Raw genomic sequence first — 7,191 nt, 5'->3', positions numbered from 1 at the left:
ATTCAAAAGTAGGGAACCTGAGAGATGAGCCATCAAACTATAAGCATGCTTCACCAACAATCATCAAGGCAATGGTATAAATTCAATTATATATAAAGGAAGTCGGGCATGAATCAGGCGGGGAGAAGACGTCTGTACACATAAGTTGATGGCTTTTTTCACAAAATCTCCAAGAGAACGTGAGGCCTTAAATACCAGGAAAACTAAATGAAAGGTCGACATTCGAACAAAGCATAGCAAAGCTCACCGTGCACAAACCAGAGAGGAAGGGACGCCATGCCGGTCGGAAGAGGGAGCAGGCCAGGTGCGGCTGCCGTGGCTGGATGGCAGCTCCGCCCACTCGTGCTCTTCCTCTTTTCAATGATGCCCCAGCGAGCGCTTTCGCAGGGAGAAGCGCTGCCGCCACAGTCGCCACTGGATCGGAAGCTGAACATAACATGCAACAACGTTCAGTATCCATTTGGCGCCAGAGGTAGCTCCCTACCTGGCTTCGAGGTAACATGCGGCCAAAACAATGAAGCCATGCTGCAGACTGGCAAAAATAGCTACAAAATGCAGGATGTGTCGATGGACGGAGGCTTTGTCATCATCTTTGCCGGCCAATCCGCCAAGTGTGCTATGACCGGAACGGGAAGTCGACGCAGACCAATGGAACCGGTGATATAAGCTTGGAAGGGACACCGTTCTCCTTCTCCAAGCAAAATAAGCTGGTGGCCACTGGATGCAACTACAAACTAGTTGCTAACTTCAGCGGCTCGGTGCTCGGTGACAACCCTCGGCAAACCAGTTGCTCCTCCTGGTGCCATGGGAACTCTAACGTCGCCGATTGCATTAACAGTGTAGCCTGCTGCGAGGCCCACATGCCAATGGACAATGCTCAAGATTTCACCTTGACGTTTGACAAGACATCAGGTCAAGTCATTGGCGAGAACGGCACTTGCAATGCTGCCTTCTTCCTTGACCAAGACGACGCACACTTCAATGGTGGCACAGTTGGTGGGCAGAGGCCGCTGAAAGACTTGCTATTGCCAGCTGTTGACCGCAGGATGATCTTGGATTGGGCAATTGGGAGCGGAACATGCAACCAGGCCTCGACCTACAACTCGGTGCCGCTGTACTGCAACAATATGACTGGATGCATCGATGCGCCCCGTGGAACGGGCCATCTCTGCAAGTGCAATGCAGGGTACGACGGGAACCCTTACACTGCGGATGGATGTGCAGGTAAATTTTTCTTCACCCACCGTAGAGATCTCTCCCTTTTTTGCAAAAAATAGAGATATCTATTCCTGACCTAATATTGCAAAGAAACCTGCAATTTCATATGACAGGACACAATAGTCAGTCTTCATGATTGGCCAAGAAAATAGTCAGTCTTCACCTAAGATGTTGTAATTTGGCCTAAGTAGATTAACAAATAAGTTCTTTTAGAAAAAATGGACAATTACCTGGTTCCAATTTTCACCTTTGTCAGCACAAGCTGATGAAGAGACTGAAATCTAGGCAAGAAAGCTGAACTGCAAAAGTGTTTTCTTAGATCAGCTACAGATATAAAACCACTGCCGTTATCAGGCAATATTGTGCATGGATCCATCACTAGCAAAAGAGTGTCATTGCACAACATCTTCAATTTTCCAGTGCTCCAAAGAATATCCATCCATATAATCTTCAGATACAGCCATCTGTAATCCTGAAAGGAAATAGATTTTCTTAGTTCCTACATACACCAAACAGCAGCTCAATAGCACATATTGAAGATTTTTCCCCTTATCAAATCCACCATCATGCCATATTGCCATTGACTCTAAAACATGAACACTAGCACCCAAATGATATCTTTGAATCCAATAAGAAAGCTAATCAGTGTTTGTTACGGGAGCAAAATAACAATGACAATAATTAAATGAATCCGCCTGAGCCTGTTTGTGGATGCATGTGGAAATCTCATATGTCATGAAACTTGCTTGTTGGTAGAGGGTAAAAGCCTTCTGGAACATTCTGTTGCTAGCATTCCTTCTTATTTGCTTTCTTCTATTAAGTTCTGACCTTTCAGATGTTTGATTTCGCTTGGAATTAAGGTGAAGTACAAGACATGTCAATTTGCTAATTTTGTCCTAGTTTGTCGAAAGAATGAATTTGGTGATAGCCCACTGGTTAATTTCGATTGTCACTTGTACAAAAAAAGGAGAAAATTGTACCTACTTTTATGAATAGAAATATGCCTCTGTTTTCTGAAATGAAGTGTTGCAATGCTGGTTTAGATATCAACGAATGCCGGAACGGCAACAATGATTGCAACTATCTGGATCTCTGCAACAACACCGAAGGGGGTTTTACTTGCTCATGTCCCCCAAACTTCATTGGTGATGGCCGCAAGACAGGCACAGGCTGCAATGAGTCGCTCATTTCATCTGGTAATGACCTAATGTCTGAGAACATTTGACAGTTAAATATAGAATGCCCAACTTTGTATATATGGCCTGAATGTACTCCCTCTATTTCTGAAATACTCTACATCCCAGGCATAATTTTTTTTTTTGAATTAGTCTACATTTTAGCTTTGTAATCAACAACACAGAAAATGAAGCAGTCCTGCTCTCTCTATTGGATATCATTAATTTTAATGTAGCTTGGATTGGTTCTTCACTTATCAAACTAGTAGTATTAAATGACTTGCTAATTGGTCTTAAACTTTGTAGAATGTAGACAAAAAGATAATGGAGGGAGTACTTAACAATTCACACAGTATCAAAAGCTACAACTCAGCTACTATTACGCACTACCACCATTTCTTTTACATGCTTTGGACATGTATGCGGTCTCCAATGTATTACATTTGACCATTATCTTTTGTAAGAGTTTGGAAATTAAAAGTATTTCTGACAAATGTACTTATCACGTATGCACATGAACATCCAAATACTTTCCTGTATATTAGCTAATTTTTTTGAAAGGTTGACGTATGCATGCCAAACCAATATCTAAAAGGGAACAGTTAGAGTATCATTTGGGATTCAGGTTCGATCCCGCGGGAAAAGAATATCTAAACCGAGTTTCTCACATCTTCCTTAAAAAACATCGAGGGGTACTTCCCCCTCTGGCCTGGTTTTTAGAATATCATTTAGCCTCTTCATGCAGTTATCATATCCATATTGCACGTATAAATGGATCAATTACACCATATTGTACTCTATTAATGTTCAGCTCTTCATAATGCTCCAGAACTGTTTTCTTTCTCAAATTTGCGGCAGAAACAATAATAAACACAATATTTGGTAGTTAAAACACAAAATCATCCTAGGGGCATTGCAGACTTTTCATCATACAACTCGGACAATAAGCTAGGATAGTGGAAGCCGAATAAAACTTGACTGCAGTTTCTCTTAAGCCTATCTTCACTGCGTTTCTCTGGACAGCACAAGCTGAAGCCGAAAAGAACTAGGCCTTACTTCTAACTTCCACATTTTCTTAAGCACACACTTTCATCTTGGTCTCCAAGCTGTAGACAGATATCATATATATGTCTATCCTATGGTAGAAGTACTCCAGGTTCTCAAGCGACAAGCGCTGATGTAGCCATGTATATTTACCGTTAGTGAAGAACTAATAATGACCATTCTCTCAAAATGCAGGTTCCCCTATGCAACAACCGCAAGGTATGAATAATAGTATTTGCTGACCAGTCCTACAAGAGGACTAATTGGTGCTACTGACGATCTATGGCTATCTACTAGGTTTGGATGTGTGCATTAATCCTGAAAAGAACCCCTGCACGTACTCCATCTCTTCCAGTGATGGGCAAGGGGCTGTTGCATGCAATTGTCCACCAGGCATGAGTGGCAATGGCTGGAAAAGGGGAAGTGGCTGTCAAAACAAAAAACACTTCCCTATAGATACTGCTTTGGGTAACTTACTCCACACACCTGGCATGATTATCTTTTTTCTTTTACTCCTTATTCTATTGAGGCAATTTCCAAGTAAAGCAGTTCTGCAATGCTGGTGTACCGATGTAGTATAGATCGATATGCACACTAATTCATACCTGGCCCAAGAAAAAGAGTCAAAAATTGGCGGAGAAAACTCACAAAAGCAGATGTGCAAACACTAAATGCATCTGGAAAATTTCATGCATTTTTTTGCAATTTAAAGCTCTAAAAAGAAAGCTTGGTCTATGCAAAATTGTACTTTTAGCCCCTCATCCTTATGATTTTAGTGCAGACCCCAAAATAAAAAATTCGACCAAATTCATATGTGCAGAGTATTCACACATCTTCATGTGCTTTGTTTTTTCTTAAAAAAACTTGCAAACGCAATATTTTCTAATGAAGTGTGTAGGGTAGGGTAACCTATATTATTGATCTTAAGATGGCTTACACAGATGACCAGCTCCACCAGGTATAAAACATTACACAAGTATACTTATAGAGCGTTCAGGATTTATGACCACACGAGAAGGCTACCTGGATTAAACACATCTTCACAAATGTTAAAGAGATAGGCCAGTATTGCATCTGCATGGGCATAGTCAGACGTAACTCGGCACCTGTCAGCATTGCTTACAATGTTATTTCCATATGTGTTACATGAAGAACAAAGACTTACACCAGATATACATGTTTTCATCCAATATTTGCAGGTGTTGGCCTTGCACTTGTGGTTACAATAACAACCACATCTCTGTGCTACTACTGGGGCATGAGGAGAAAAAAGGTGAGAAAAAACAGAGCTGAGTTATTCCGTAAGAATGGAGGCCTGCTGTTGCAGAAGAGATTTTCGGCAATTACATCTCAAGGTAAGGACTCGTCAGCAAAGATATTCAGTGCGGAAGAGCTCAAGAGTGCTACCAACAATTATAGTGACACTCGAATCCTTGGCCGAGGTGCATATGGGACAGTGTATAAGGGTGTTCTTCAAGATGAGGCTATGGTTGCCGTAAAGAAGTCCAGGGTGTTTGATGAGAGCCAGGTGGAGCAGTTTGTCAATGAGATTTCAATCTTATCACAGACCGATCACCCAAATGTTGTCAAGCTTTTGGGATGTTGTCTAGAGACACAAGTTCCATTGTTGGTGTATGAGTTCATACCCAATGGAACACTCTTTCAGCACATTCACAACAAAAGTGCACCTGGCTCCTTAACATGGGAAGATACCATACGGATAGCTGCAGAAACAGCAGAGGCACTTGCCTATCTGCACTCCGCATCTTCTGTACCAATCATTCACAGAGACATTAAATCAAGAAACATACTCTTGGATGAGAACTTTGTGGCTAAAATATCAGACTTTGGTGCATCAAGATCAGTTCCATTTGATCAAACTCATGTAACTACCCTTATTCAAGGGACTATAGGATACCTTGATCCTGAATATTTCCAAAGCGGCCTGCTCACAGAGAAGAGTGATGTCTACAGCTTTGGAGTAGTTCTTGCAGAGCTTTTGACAAGGCAGAAGCCTATTTCTGTAGGCCGACCAGAGGAATCATGCAACTTAGCCATGCATATGGTGATTATATTTAATGAAGAGCGCCTACTTAAGGAGATAGAGCCACGCATTTTGGCAGAAGCAGGTGAAGAGCAACTTTGTGCAGTTGCGCAGCTCACTGTGAGATGTTTAAATATGAATGGACAAGAACGACCCATTATGAAGGAGGTGGCATCAGTTTTAGATCAGCTAAGAAGGTCATTCATCACCAAGGAGCAAACTATGAGAAGAGAAGATGAACCTGTACAAGAAAATAATGAACTAGAGCACCTTCTACATGAGAAAAGCTCGATTTCCAGCCTGCACTGCAGGGAAGGAAGTACACAATTGAGCATGGAGGCTGAAATGAGAGCTTCTTCTCACATGCCAAGATGACGCTTTTATTTCATGTAATCTCAAAGACAATGTGCAATTTGCTATGTAGAAATGATGTAAAATAGCTCCGAGTAATCATTATTTACTTATTTAGGTCAGCAATCACCACAGGGAAATTCCTGATATCTCAACTGTGGGGTCAGATCCAATTATACTTTGCGATCTACACATTTGAATGGTATGGCGATTGTTTTCCTTCTCTAAATCAAGCATTAGAAAATCTCTCTCACCTGGCCGACATTGACATGTATGCAAAACCAGGGGAAGGCGGTGTGCCCGTGAAAACCTAGTCACACACCACCTAATTAGCCCCCCTCAGGATAAGGCTGTCATTGTGCAGTTTTTCCATGGTTCCAAAGAAATTATCCTGATTCGAACTTAATGCATTGGCTTGCATCTAGCACTTGAGGCATAGCTTAAGGATGGACATTATACACACAATCCATTACTCTAGTATACACATATATTGGTGATTTTCACACATACAGATCACTGTTTATGGCTCCATGGGTATAGTTTTACCACTTTAAGGGCTGTTTGGAATGGCTGCAAGGCCACATTATACCGTATATCAAGTCTACAAGGATTAGACGCAACCATTGCATTTGTAATGTTTACATCCATTCCAAACGGGACCTAAAGCATACTCGACCTGAATCTTAGATGGAAGTATGAAGGCTACGATTAATACATTTCATTTCCCTATCACCCTATGTAAGTAGCCTGATCCACCTAGTTTGATCAATATTTTCAGCTAAACATCATGATTGGTGTTTGAAAATAAAAAAATGTCGTGATTCAAACGACCCACCATGGCCTCTGCATCCAATCACACGTCCACAAGTTTCCAAACTGTTCTAAAGTGTTCAGTACAAACCAGGGGGAAAAAGTCCTACCAACATGACTGAAACGGCAAATAAGGACCAGGATTGCTCCTACTGAAATAGATAGTATAACTAATTTGATCTGAATCGGGCTTAAATCAAGTACGAGTACTAGTACTGTACTAGTTTAGCGTCTATTGTACACGCCGCCATTCAGCAATAGTGAAAATATAGAGATTAAAATCCTAGGGTTCTAGACTCTTACCTCGCTGCCATGGCGCCAGGCACGGCGGCTCCGGCCCCGGGTGGCCTCCCCGAGCGACCTCCAGCCTAATCGCCGCCCACACCCTCCGAGCCCCTGCCAGGATTCGCCGTTGTTCGGTGCTACATTTTGTCGCCCCGGGCCTCGGTCCGAGATGGCACGGTGAGCCGACCTCCTGAGCCTCACGGTCGTGGCTAAGGGCATCTCCAACCGGGCGACCCAAACGGACGCGCTGGGCCGTCCGTTTTG

The 7,191-nt window shown here is 42.4% G+C and overlaps 1 pseudogene; it reads left to right on the top strand.

Annotated features, from left to right (window-relative positions):
* Positions 1-256: 256 nt before the first annotated feature.
* On the top strand, positions 257-5,856 carry LOC124676797 (annotated as a pseudogene).
* Positions 5,857-7,191: the final 1,335 nt, after the last annotated feature.

The sequence above is a fragment of the Lolium rigidum genome, chromosome 7 (genome assembly GCF_022539505.1).
Source record: "Lolium rigidum isolate FL_2022 chromosome 7, APGP_CSIRO_Lrig_0.1, whole genome shotgun sequence".
In the NCBI taxonomy this organism is placed as follows: domain Eukaryota; kingdom Viridiplantae; phylum Streptophyta; class Magnoliopsida; order Poales; family Poaceae; genus Lolium; species Lolium rigidum.
This window is presented reverse-complemented; position numbering and strand designations above follow the sequence as displayed.